This window comes from Schistocerca cancellata, chromosome 7 (assembly GCF_023864275.1).
Source record: "Schistocerca cancellata isolate TAMUIC-IGC-003103 chromosome 7, iqSchCanc2.1, whole genome shotgun sequence".
In the NCBI taxonomy this organism is placed as follows: domain Eukaryota; kingdom Metazoa; phylum Arthropoda; class Insecta; order Orthoptera; family Acrididae; genus Schistocerca; species Schistocerca cancellata.
In genome coordinates, this window is record NC_064632.1 from 180,928,538 (window position 1) to 180,942,914 (window position 14,377).

The following is a 14,377-nucleotide window of genomic DNA, read 5'->3' on the forward strand; positions in this document are numbered from 1 at the left end:
TTGCAACGGAATATTATCGGAGGAGGGGAAAAACGTATGACAGAAGAAAAATAAACAGTTACAAAATGTAGCAATAGACGTCGCTGTAAGCATAATAATTCAATAGTGGTCGACTACAAATGACAAATGAATCCTACAACAAAGCCTAAGGTGTACATCTGACGTCAAACAAACTGTACTACTCAGTGCGCATGGGTGTACAGGTGTGATGCTGATAGTTACGCAATAAGCCCATCCGCCACGGCAAGGTCATATAACAGTGGAGGGGGATCATCGGTTTTCCACTGTCCTGACGCCAAAAACCGCATAAAAAGCCTCACTCATATTGGTTTTTAATTACCTGAAGCCAAAAACCTCAAAAAAACATCAATCACATCGAGAAACAGCATGTTCCACAACTGATCGAAGTGTTTCCGGGGTCACGTTCAGAATGTGTTGCGCAATGCTTGCCTTCAGTGCAGCTAAGTTTGCATTCGGAACACTGAACACATCTTTCAGACAGCCCCACAGCCAGAAATCACAGTGATTAAGGTCAGGTGATCGGGACTGAGAGGCTGTTGGGAAATGGCGGCTGATAATTCTAGCATTTCCGAAATGGCGCTTTAGCAGCTGCTTAACTGGATTTGCAATGTGTGGAGGTGCTCCATCTTGCATAAAAATGATCCCATCCATACATCCACGCTGTTGGAGAGCTGGAATGACGTGGTTACGCAAAAGACACTCGTAGCGCTTACCAGTGACGGTACAGCTAACAAGACCGGAAACACCTGTCTCTTCGAAAAAATATGGCCCTATGATAAATGATGTCGTAAACCCGCACCATACAGTGAACTTTTCGGGATGAAGTGGAACTGGTTGATTTGCGTGTGGATTTTCCGTTGCCCATATTAGACAATTCTATGTATTAGCATTTCCTGTCAGATGAAAGTGGGCTTCACCTAGCCACAAAATCTTCCACGGCCAGTCATTATCCATTTCCATGTGAGCAAGAATTCTAAAGCAAAGGTCTCTCTCTTGCTGGTAGGTCAAAACAAGCGACTCGTGCACACGGGTAATTTTGAATGGACTGCAAAGAAGGATGTTTCGTAGGATTTTATGCACCGTGCTCAACGGTATGTCCAATGCTCACGCAGTTCTCCTTGCTCTACACATTTGCACAGCACCACTTGTCTCCTCCTGCATTGCTGTGGCCACTGCTTCCACTGACGTCGAATCAATACGTTTCCTCCTTCTACCAGGTTACACACCAAAAGAATTTCCGAATCATTTTCTCCAGATTCACGGCAGTCATCGGACCAAGGCCTTTTTTCAAACCCTTCAGTGTCCGGAACTTCTGCAGAGCGACATGTGCACAGTCATCATTCTTGTAATACAGCTTTGCATTGAAACAGTCATGGTGAACGTCGCAGACGCGAAAGGAGGAAAAACCGTGTACCCGGCGTGTTTATACCATCTTCAATGGGTCGTGCGCATGACAGGGGTTTTCATTTAAGTATTCTGACATATACAGTGCCAGTCATTGATCAATTTTCACACTATTTTTTTCTTCTGCCATACATTTTCCCCCTTCTCCTACAATATTCCGTTGCAATTTGACGTCATTCTGACCACTGGTGTTATTTCTACAGCGTTTTGAAAGTTTAACTTTAATTATAATCACCCCGTATTTGAATCTGCAGAAGAAGAAAATGAAATTTATCCGTCGGATTTTCAATTGAATTTTCATAGATAATGTTTTGCCTTTCCTTGTGTCTTGTTCCGTTTCCTAAACTGCTTTCATCCAAGGACGTAAGGCCAGTACCAAACATGCAAGAAGCGGAAAGGTGGAGACACAGCAATATGGAACAGCTCGGCAGTTAGAAGTTGGAAGGTTTTAGTGACTTTAAGCCACAAAGAAAGTAGTGATCTGCTGACACATCGACAACTAATGCAAATGATAAACAAGAAACCTACCATCAAAAATTGGAATCAACGTATTAAGCAGCGACGATTCCGAAGAAGTGTCTCCACTAGTTCACTCAAACAACTCTCAGACCATGTACTGAAATCGATGTTTAGATACCTTTTAGGTTACGTCAGGTCTCTCGTTTGCATTTTATTGGAGTTTCTTCTTTTCGTCAGAGAATATTACATTGCTTTCAAGCATTTTTCATTTGTTTTCAGTAAAATTTTAAAATCATCTATGTTTTGATTTTTAAATCCAGTCCACATCATGTTGTAAGGGAAGACCTAGACTTAAAAGTTGCATGTGTGCCGAAATGACAATTACTATAACAGAGCCTCCCAAGTTCGCCCAGTGGGTATGTTGGGATTAGGGTAGGTGAAATCAGGAACAGGCTTCAAAAATTTTACACATTCAGTGTTTTCAAACTTACACCTCCGACAGTGCTGCAAAGGAGTTGATTCTATAAAGCTAAAGTGCGATAGTTATGTATAATATTTATGATGTTTCTAGCCTTATCTACTTTCAATGTAGGAAGGAACATAAAAATGTAGGGTATGATATAATCCCAATAATTGCAGTTGTAGAGTTATTGCCTCTGAGACAATTAGTCGCTTTGGAATGGCAAGTTGTACTAGTATGTGACACACAGAATTGTTCTTTTCCTGCAGACTACGACCTACTGGCGACAATGAACCAGGCAGAGCGCTTCTAACGCTGAGTTAAACCACCGCTGAGCTCACGTTGCGGTTTAAACCATGCATGATTTCCATCTACTAATTTGTCAGCCGCCCGCATCTGACGCTTTTTGTGTTTGTTCTGTACTCATTTCCACACCGTTTCAAACCTCATGTTTCCCCATAGATTGACTCGCGTGGCGAGTTTTCGTTTCATCTCACGGGGCTTGTGGAGCCATTGTCTGCCCGTACAGTACCTTGTGCCGACAGTGTTACTTAGCGGCGTTGTCATGCCTGTGCAGATGCTGAAGCGGCGAAGAAACGTGTTCTTACGAGTGTGTCGCCCCTGTCTTTTTCTTAATTTTCCACGGTGGCAATTTTGGGTCACCATGAACCCAGCATTCCAGCAGTTCTTGCAGGATCAGTTGCACCTGCAGAAGGAGCGACAGAATCAGGTACGGGCGTTGATAAACCAGAATGCAGAAACACATCGCGCCCTTACCACATATGTGATGGACAAGGTGCCCGCTGTCCAGTTTTCTTTCCCAGACTCCATTTACCGGTTGCGAGTCTACGGAAAGATAGGAGAATTACCTGCGCCGGGTTTTGCTGCACTGCCAGGCAAGGCGTATGGTCGATCCAATCTATAAAGCTGCCTTGTTACTGTCCAGCAGTGTGGGGTTTTGTGAACTTGTGCAAAAGTTGAAACCTTATAGTGAGCCGGCGGAACTCCTCTTTGACGAACTTTGTCACTTGCTTATTTAGTATTTCGGACGTTAAGCCCCATGTGGTGTTGGCACTGTATCAGCTTAACCTGCACCACTAGTGCCCCAGGCAGTCGTGTGCGGCCTGGATTGCCAATTTTAAAGAGTCTCTTACGCAAGTGTCGTTTTGACTGTCCCATACATGCTTCCCCATTTGCAGACTCACTAATCTAGGAGGTGAGTATCCGGTTATAACCCTGGCCTGTGGTGTCTCCCAGTAAGGCACTGGTGCGGTTCTGTCCCATCAGAAAGGAGATGGCACAGAACATCTGATAGCTTACACATAAAAATAATTTCTGTAGCGTTGAGTTATTATTCACAGGTGGAGAAAGAGGCGCTGACTATTGTTTTCAGTGTTAAAATGTTTCACGTTTTCTTGCATAGTGCAAAATTACTCCTCATCACTGACCACAAGCCGTTGGTTTCCTCATTTTACCCTGTTTTCCAGCTACCAGATAGGACTGCACACCGATTGCAGAGCCAAACCTTCTTTCTTAGTAATTATTGCTGTTACAGTAATCAACACTCCAATACTCATCATGCAAATGCTGATGCACTGTTGCGGCCGCTGGCAGGCTCGATCTGCAGTTAAATTGGCAGAAAGGTCTTGTGTTCACGTTGGACGTTGACAGCATGAGAGTTCTCGACCGACATGACCGCCGACCCGCTTTTCCGGAAAATGTCGTCGGTTCCCCAGATGTGTTGGCCAGATTGGATCTCGTTTTGTTCAGCAGGGCGGTGTATGTTTCTTCCCCTCCAATATCATCTCAGTGAAGTCCAGAAGTCCAGTAAGTCTTCTTGGTTAGCACAGGGGAGTAAACGTACCAAGGGGTTGTCCCCCCCCCCCCCCATACTCCAGTTTTTGCCTGCATCGGACTGTGGTATGACTTGTACTGGTCAGTGACCTATCACGATACTGAACATCTGGTGTTGGCTTGCACAGAACCAGGCTGTGTCAACTCGCCAGTTCTCCCCTTTGCTGGTAGTATCTAACTACCGACCCATTTTGGAAGTGGAGTGCTTCATGTGTACATTCAAGGTCCAAATGAAGAAGTCTGTGTTGCCTCATCCCACAACGACGCCCTGATGGGTTTCCTGGATGCATACCATGTTGTTACTGTCCAGCAGTGTGGGGTTTTGTGAACTTGTGCAAAAGTTGAAACCTTACAGTGAGCCGGCGGAACTCCTCTTTGACGAACTTTGTCACTTTCTTATTTAGTATTTCGGACGTTAAGCCCCATGTGGTGTTGGCACTGTATCAGCTTAACTTGCACCACTAGTGCCCCAGGCAGTCGTGTGCGGCCTGGATTGCCAATTTTAAAGAGTCTCTTACGCAAGTGTCGTTTTGACTGTCCCATACATGCTTCCCCATTTGCAGACTCACTAATCTAGGAGGTGAGTATCCGGTTATAACCCTGGCCTGTGGTGTCTCCCAGTAAGGCGCTGGTGCGTTTCTGTCCCATCAGAAAGCAGATGGCACAGAACATCTGATAGCTTACACATAAAAATAATTTCTGTAGCGTTGAGTTATTATTCACAGGTGGAGAAAGAGGCGCTGACTATTGTTTTCAGTGTTAAAATGTTTCACGTTTTCTTGCATAGTGAAAAATTACTCCTCATCACTGACCACAAGCCGTTGGTTTCCTCATTTTACCCTGTTTTCCAGCTACCAGATAGGACTGCACACCGATTGCAGAGCCAAACCTTCTTTCTTAGTAATTATTGCTGTTACAGTAATCAACACTCCAATACTCATCATGCAAATGCTGATGCACTGTTGCGGCCGCTGGCAGGCTCGATCTGCAGTTAAATTGGCAGAAAGGTCTTGTGTTCACGTTGGACGTTGACAGCATGAGAGTTCTCGACCGACATGACCGCCGACACGCTTTTCCGGAAAATGTCGTCGGTTCCCCAGATGTGTTGGCCAGATTGGATCTCGTTTTGTTCAGCAGGGCGGTGTATGTTTCTTCCCCTCCAATATCATCTCAGCGAAGTCCAGAAGTCCAGTAAGTCTTCTTGGTTAGCACAGGGGAGTAAACGTACCAAGGGGTTGTCCCCCCCCCCCCATACTCCAGTTTTTGCCTGCATCGGACTGTGGTATGACTTGTACTGGTCAGTGACCTATCACGATACTGAACATCTGGTGTTGGCTTGCACAGAACCAGGCTGTGTCAACTCGCCAGTTCTCCCCTTTGCTGGTAGTATCTAACTACCGACCCATTTTGGAAGTGGAGTGCTTCATGTGTACATTCAAGGTCCAAATGAAGAAGTCTGTGTTGCCTCATCCCACAACGACGCCCTGATGGGTTTCCTGGATGCATACCATGTTGTTACTGTCCAGCAGTGTGGGGTTTTGTGAACTTGTGCAAAAGTTGAAACCTTACAGTGAGCCGGCGGAACTCCTCTTTGACGAACTTTGTCACTTTCTTATTTAGTATTTCGGACGTTAAGCCCCATGTGGTGTTGGCACTGTATCAGCTTAACTTGCACCACTAGTGCCCCAGGCAGTCGTGTGCGGCCTGGATTGCCAGTTTTAAAGAGTCTCTTACGCAAGTGTCGTTTTGACTGTCCCATACATGCTTCCCCATTTGCAGACTCACTAATCTAGGAGGTGAGTATCCGGTTATAACCCTGGCCTGTGGTGTCTCCCAGTAAGGCGCTGGTGCGGTTCTGTCCCATCAGAAAGCAGATGGCACAGAACATCTGATAGCTTACACATAAAAATAATTTCTGTAGCGTTGAGTTATTATTCACAGGTGGATAAAGAGGCGCTGACTATTGTTTTCAGTGTTAAAATGTTTCACGTTTTCTTGCATAGTGAAAAATTACTCCTCATCACTGACCACAAGCCGTTGGTTTCCTCATTTTACCCTGTTTTCCAGCTACCAGATAGGACTGCACACCGATTGCAGAGCCAAACCTTCTTTCTTAGTAATTATTGCTGTTACAGTAATCAACACTCCAATACTCATCATGCAAATGCTGATGCACTGTTGCGGCCGCTGGCAGGCTCGATCTGCAGTTAAATTGGCAGAAAGGTCTTGTGTTCACGTTGGACGTTGACAGCATGAGAGTTCTCGACCGACATGACCGCCGACCCGCTTTTCCGGAAAATGTCGTCGGTTCCCCAGATGTGTTGGCCAGATTGGATCTCGTTTTGTTCAGCAGGGCGGTGTATGTTTCTTCCCCTCCAATATCATCTCAGCGAAGTCCAGAAGTCCAGTAAGTCTTCTTGGTTAGCACAGGGGAGTAAACGTACCAAGGGGTTGTCCCCCCCCCCCATACTCCAGTTTTTGCCTGCATCGGACTGTGGTATGACTTGTACTGGTCAGTGACCTATCACGATACTGAACATCTGGTGTTGGCTTGCACAGAACCAGGCTGTGTCAACTCGCCAGTTCTCCCCTTTGCTGGTAGTATCTAACTACCGACCCATTTTGGAAGTGGAGTGCTTCATGTGTACATTCAAGGTCCAAATGAAGAAGTCTGTGTTGCCTCATCCCACAACGACGCCCTGATGGGTTTCCTGGATGCATACCATGTTGATCCCTGTTAACAGGTGTAGAATGGCGGAACGTTTGCATATGTGCCAACAGTGGCGTCACCTGCATGTGTTGTGCCTTGGACCACAGCAGCCTGCTGCTGCCATTTGGGTGCCAGGTTTTAGGTCCCACCAGGGATGGCTGCCAGGTGTTGTGCTCGGCCATAAAGATCAGCAGTTATTTGTGGTGGGTGTCAGTTGGTAGCAGCTAACCAACCGTGCAAATCAGTGGCACCTGCAGCACATCGGGTCGCCTATGGCACTGACTTCCTTGTTGGCCAGGCGTCAGAGTTGGGCGTGATATTGTTCTAGGTGCAGGCTTCCACTTGCAGCGGTGTGTTTCTCCTTCCAGATCATTAACATCATCTGCTGTCCTCCTTTCACTTACTGCCTCAGGCACCAGCAAGGTTCGCTCCCGCGCCTAGTGATGTGGAACCCATGGATTTTGACATGTCCTCTGCCTCCTCTTCCCTCGCCAGTGGATATGGCATCGCCTCTGCCATTGCTGGTGGACCAACCAGTCCCTCAGCCTACAGTCCTTCCCACCCATCCAGCAGAGCCAGCAATGTTGGCGTTGTCTCCTTTGGTGGTTGGTCCAATGTCGAGGTCTCTGGCACCGAATCTGGGTCTGCACTGGAGGACACGGCCCAACTTGGCCATTTCAAGTTCTGCATAGCCTTCCCTTGGAGAAGGATTTGGTGTGTCCATCAGTAGATATGGCGATCGAGGGAGATGACCTGACACGAATAGCTCAGTAGACTTGCATGGACAGCTGCAATGGGCTGCACATGTGAATCGTTGTATGGGCACACCTGCTGATGAAAGTGTTTACGTAGAGGTGACAATAAGCTGGGTTGGCCAGTTCTAACACTGAGTTCAAAACCTTTAGATATCGCCTTGCACTTCGGATCAGGCGTTGTTTGTGTATGCTCAGCTGTCACCCATCCATGCCAGCCACGTGTTGTGTTTATCCCATACTCTATGCGATTTTGTACTTTCTGCTTCCCTGCAGATTGAATTGCACTGCGAGTCTTCGGTTTCTCTTGCAGGGTTCTGTTCCCTGTTTTTTTGTCGAGTCACTGTCAGCCTGAACAATACCTTGTGCTGACAGTGTTGTTTAGCGGTATTGTCATGCCTATGCAGATACCAAGTGAGCAAACGAATTTCAGACAGCCGCAGTGTTAGAGATAAGACGCTAGTGGAAGAGTTCATCACTATCCCATGAGTCTTCTTAGCAGCTCACATATTGTATACTTCTTCATATTGATGGCGAATTAAGTTACGTAGGTTAGTCCTGACGTGAGTTGTCTGTATTATCTCAGAAAACTATTTATATAGATGAAATAATCTATTTGCTACCACTATTTTGTATAAAGGAATTTTGCCTAGAAAAAGACTCATTTAGTTAGCTATCGAGTTTCAAATTTAATCCAAGAAATCCATCTGGCAAGACGCGTGGTAAACCCCCGACGCTGCCGATGCAGCGAATTATGCTCACCATGAGTGCGGCTATTGCGCCAACTGTAAGCTGCAGTAGTGCAGGCCTTTTGTGAAGGCGTCAGCATTCTGTCGCAGCACTAAGATGTTGCAGGCCCAACTGCGATGCAACACCAAGTCGATATACACTTGATGTAGCTGGGATTCATAGTCATAAAAACTTTTTGAAGAACATCATCTTCGCGCCAGTGACTGTTATAAGTTTTTATTACACTATTGCAATTTCGGCCTTAGGCCATTACCAAGTGCTGATATTATGGCTTTAAGCCATGTCTACGTAATGTAAAATGTGTCAGCTTAAATTACGTTGTAATGGCTTAAAACCATAATATCAGCACTTGATAATGGCCTAAGGCTAAAAAATTGCAATAGTGTAGTAAAACCTTATAACAGTCACTGGCGTGAAGATGATGTCCTTCAAAAACCCAAGTCGATATGTCCTCTATAGCAACCATCCAAACATTCGATCCGACCGAAGCACAGTGTGATGCAGACACCTCTGCACTGAAACCGTAAGTCGATGTGGACACCTCCACTTCCAAATGCCTTGTGACGTCCCCATGACGCTCTCTTATGACCTTCTAACTCCTTCCCGCCAAAACAGAGCTAGTTTCCAATTGCAAAATTAAGATGGGGTGCTGCCCAATCGCAAGATTCTCTCCAGATAGAGAATTCCGCCAAGATAACGCATCTCCTTCTGTTGCCAATCGCAACAAGAACATCTTCTCTTCCACCAAAAAAGTTTGTTTCAAACCTGCGTTCTTGACACGACACACGACTACCCCAATAGCGCTTTCTCCTGCATTATGTCGTTAGCCTCCCACCTCAGGGCTCGAGAAATAAAGCAGAAGCCGCTATGAGGCTAGAGTTTGTTTCTTGTAGCACACACTTTCTACAACTGGTAGATGGCTATCTTCAAAGGAGGTCTACAAAGGACAGAAAGACGCCCCACCCCCCGCACTCGGCGTCGCACTACTCACCTACCGAACGTTAGTCTGTGCAGTCGAGTAGGTAGGTGGGCAACAGCTGAACACCCCTCACAACGGGCGTGTTCAAAACCCAGGTGGCCGAGCCTTGTCCCCAGCTGGTTCCGTATGTCCGTTGCGTTCCCTGCTTACCGTTTCAAAACCAACGCGCTGTTTATACTCATGTGCACCAGAAATTTTCACACCCGAGTGAACTGATCGCCGTGCTAATAAAGGAACGAAATGACAATTAGGCCACTGCACTTGCAGTCACTGTGATTTGATTCTCATCAACACATATTCTAATATTTAATAAAATTGCAGCCAAATAGCCATATACAGTTACTTTGCTTAACATTTTACATTTTTGCATATTCATTTATCGATTTCACTCTTTTACTGCACAGTTCTATGTGATATCGTTCACAGGCTTCGTTACACTGTTCACATACACATGTTGCGGTTGGGTCGTGGTAAGTTTTGTTTTTGCAGATTACATGACGAAAGCCGTGAGTAGGAAGTCTAGTTACAACATGTCGCTGTTCGAAGTTTGGTGCTGTCCATGAGCGGTTCGTCATTGCTTCGGTGCCATAAAACTCCGGCCATATTTTTTCTCGTTTGTCCTCCATGATCTTCAGTTGCTTTCTGGAAGCCCTGGTGTGTGGCATCATATATCGAAGTCTGATGTCTTCAATTAGGAATGTCTCTCTCGCTAGCAGGTACACTAGTCTAGATCTTGTTGTCTTTGAGAGACCTAGTGCTCTTTTTAGATCACTAGGTCTCTCAAAGACAACAAATATTCTAATACGGATTTAGTCTTTTGTCAGTCTCAAAAATCAAAACAAAATCAATCTTTAATATTGATGAAAACGGCATGCAGAACTGGCTGCCGTGTTTCAACTGTTTCCAGTACAAACGTTGGTTTTTCGCATTCGATAATTTTTCTTCAGTATATCAGCGTAACAATTTGCCCATTACTCCTTCAGTTTTCCTTTTCCAGTTTAACTTCGTATTCACCTGCAAAGAAGCATTGAGTCACCTCTGTATCTTATGCCAGGAATTATTGTACGTTATTTGTTCAAATGGCTCAAATGGCTCTGAGTACTATGCGGACTAACTTCTGAGGTCATCAGTCGCCTAGAACTTAGAACTAATCAAACCTAAATAACCTAAGGACATGACACACATCCATGCCCGAGGCAGGATTCGAACCTGCGACCGTAGCGGTCGCTCGGCTCCAGCTGTAGCGCCTAGAACCGCACGGCCACTCCGGCCGGCGTGCGTTATTTGTGGGCTGCAGCTTTGGATGTGCTAGGTCTAGTGTTAAAAATATACAGAAATTGTATCTTCTATGTAGAAAAAAAATAAAAAAAATAAAAATGCTTTAGTTGATGGGTGAATAAATTAAGTCTTTATGGTATTTCTTACCGAATATACAGCAAAGCCCGATCTGCACATCTCTTATTTCGACTTTTTATGATTATCAGTATAAAGTTTAGAACAAAGACACATCGTAGACTAATTCAGTGTAAGAGTAAGATCAACTTTATTGAACAGAAAACAATAAACTCCTTTTGTTTCTGAATATAGTCGATACTATATTCATTTCTCGATTTCTTCTTATTCTTCTAAAAAGCTTTTATTTCAATTTAGTACATATTTTCCGGCAGGTAAACCAAAAATGTAGTCTCTTAAAGCTCTGTAACAACAGATGTCACTTTCATCCTTGATTTTCAGTTTTCAGTTTGCATCTGCAAGAACCGTGTTGTCTGACCAGGAAAGGGATGTCTCCGCGACGCATGGGTCACGTATAGCTCTGTATAAAGTGATAGCCATAGTATACTACTACAGCCCTCTGCTCTTGTGTAAACCTTTAGAAACAACATGTAGCAGAGTGTCACAAAATTATACGAACAGTAGTTGAAGGTGAGCTTGCAACGTTAAGATGTGTGCAGCGTATCTTTGAAATCAAACTCCAACCGAAAACAAATCTTATCTGTATTTTAAGTAATTAACAAAACAGTATTTGAAAGTTAAGTACAAACCGTTGACCTATATAAGGAAAACAAGCGGTGTATTTCTGAACAAGAGAAACACTTCGGATGTAAAAGCAAGTGAAAAAGCGTCAGACTGTGTGAGATTTATAGCCTACGCCCCTAAAATGTGTAATCCTGTGTTCCCTGAGAGAGCTAGTTATTTCTTGCATTACTGAAACAGTGTTGTAGGCTATTGCGTAACGGAAAAGTTGTTTCCCAGTATGGATGCCTGGCTGCACACAGGTCGCCCTTGTGTGACATCTCGACCACACGTGATCACGTGATATCCACAGTGACTGGGAAATAGATAACCGCACCATACAGGTGTTCTCAACATACGGCGAGAGAGCAGATTACGCAGCGGAAACAAACAAATGACCAGGTGAGGCGACCATTACAGACGTTTTTTTAGTCTGCACTTCACTGAATTCCAGGTCTCCTGTACAAAAACATTTACATACAGCCCAGACAACGAGATTCAGGGAGAAGATTAATGGATTCGTGTGTCACCTCTTAAAGAAACAATTTTATGTTTACGATTTAAAAGCCAATAAACCGTGTTTGCTTTTGTTACGAGTTAGTTTTTGGCTTATTAGGCCATCATCGGATTACAACTGACTAGTGTTCACTGATACCATTGTGTTAGAAATGAAACATTTAACTGGAGATGTTACCAATACATAGAATGTTTGATCGTATCTTTGGTACGAAATGTCAAATAGCGTTCTTGTCACTCTTGATATGTATCTAAATGTTACAACAGTTAGTGGCTTAGTGTGGTGCAACAGTAGGGAAAAAAATTTGAGTGGTTAAAAATGCAAAGTCAATAGTTTTCACTGTACATGAGACAGTTTTCAATACAAATGTGGCATGCCTCTAGTTGATATTATTAAATATACATTAATAAAGAATTATAATTGTTGTTTTGGCGCTTGGAGGACACTGATTGTTATATATTATGTTGTCTGATGGCAAACCTAAAGATAATGTAAGCTGAGAAGAGTGATGGAGTGATTTAGTTTGTTTACAGGATGAGTATTTTTTGCTTATATATTTACAACATTCTCAAATACAATGTTTTTACTAGTATAATTTTTAATGCTATTTGTATGTAGTAATGACGATGATGATGTCAGAAGGGAGAGGGTGAAACCCAGTGCCAGCACAAAATTATTAACTGAAATTTAAAGAAGTATGAAATAAAGAAATAAGTAATAAAAAATACAAGAAAGTACTAAATGTTATGAAAAGTTATAACGAGCAACTACATAGTGTCTGACTCTTTCTGACTAATTCGATTTATTGTAGTAAACCTTAGTTTAGTTTTACTGTGTTTGTGTGTCTCGTCTTCATTCCCTGTGTGTGGTATAGTATCTGAATCAGTGTCTGCGTTTGTATCTGTGTCGTTTACTATCTACTGCTGATCTGTCATATGCGGAGCCTGTCTTATTTTAGCGTGTGGTCTCTCCTGTTTGTATGCCACATATATCACTCGCAATACTTTGTCTTGGACGTCGTTTATAGAGTTCCATTCATCCTGTCTGCGTATTAAGTGTCCTATGTCTTTTCCCCTAACCTCGGTCTTATATGTCCTAGGCTATTGCAGATGAACATCATGCATTCAAGTGAGCCATTCTCTTCATAGGCACAAGTGTGAGTCTGTTTAGAAAATTAATGGTTAGAAAATCGCTCTTGGCAAATTCCACAGAAATCATAATGACGTCATATGGAATACAGGGATGGTGAAAGATATATATTTTATGATTTAACTCGAATGTCACGTATTTCATGATTTTAGTTTGTGTTTCCGATACGTATTTCGGAGCGAAAGATTCTATGTGAGCAGTCTCAATTTGACTTGATGATTTTCGTTTGTTCTGAGGCAGCAGATCTATCTCAAGCATGCGATGTTGTTATGTAAATGGAAACCGTTTGCGAGCTTGTAAAAAGTAAAAAAATGCAGCACTATACACGGAGGTAACAAAAGACGTGGAACAGCGATGTGCACACATACCGATGGCGGTAGTATAGCGTACACAAAGTTTAAAAGGGCAATACATTGGCGGAGTTATTTGTACTCAGGTGATTCAAGTGGAAAGGTGTATGGCCGTACGACGGGAATTAAAATGCCTTGAATGCAGAATGGTAGTTGGAGATCGAAGCATCGGAGATTGCATTTGGGAAATAGTTGGGGAATTCAGTACTCTGTGATCCACAGTGTGAAGAGTGTGCCGAGAATATGACATTTCAGGCGTTACCTCTCACCCTCTCACCATGGACAGTGTAGTGGCTGATAGCTTTTACTTAACGACCGAGAGCAGCCGCGTTTGCATAGAGTTGTCAGTGCTAGCAAACAGGCAACACTGCGCGAAATCAGTGTGGGACGTACGACGAACTTATCACTAGAACAGTGAGGTGAAATTTGGCGTTAATGGGCTATGGCTGTAGACGACCGCACGACATTGCCTGCAGCGCCTCTCCTGGGCTCGTGACCATGTCGGCTGGACCTTATAGTCGGCCGCGGTGGTCTAGCGGTTCTAGGCGCTCAGTCCGGAACCGCGCGACTGCTGCGGTCGCAGGTTCGAATCCTGCCTCGGGCATGGATGTGTGTAATGTCCTTAGGTTAGTTAGGTTTAAGTAGTTCTAAGTTCTAGGGGACTGATGACCGCAGATGTTAAGTCCCATAGTGCTCAGAGCCATTTGAACCATTTCTTTGGACCTTATACGACTGGAAAACCGTGGCCGGGTCAACTGAGTCTCGATTTCAGTTAGTAAGAGCCGATGGTAGGGTTCGGGTGTGGTGCAGCACCACGAAACCATGGACACCAGTTGTCAACGAGAAAGGCAATCTGAAAGCTGGTTGTGGCTCCATAATTGTGTCGGCTGCGTTTATATGAAAAGAACTGGGTACTCTGTTTGTTCGGCTACTTAGAGACGTTTTGAAGCCATTCACGG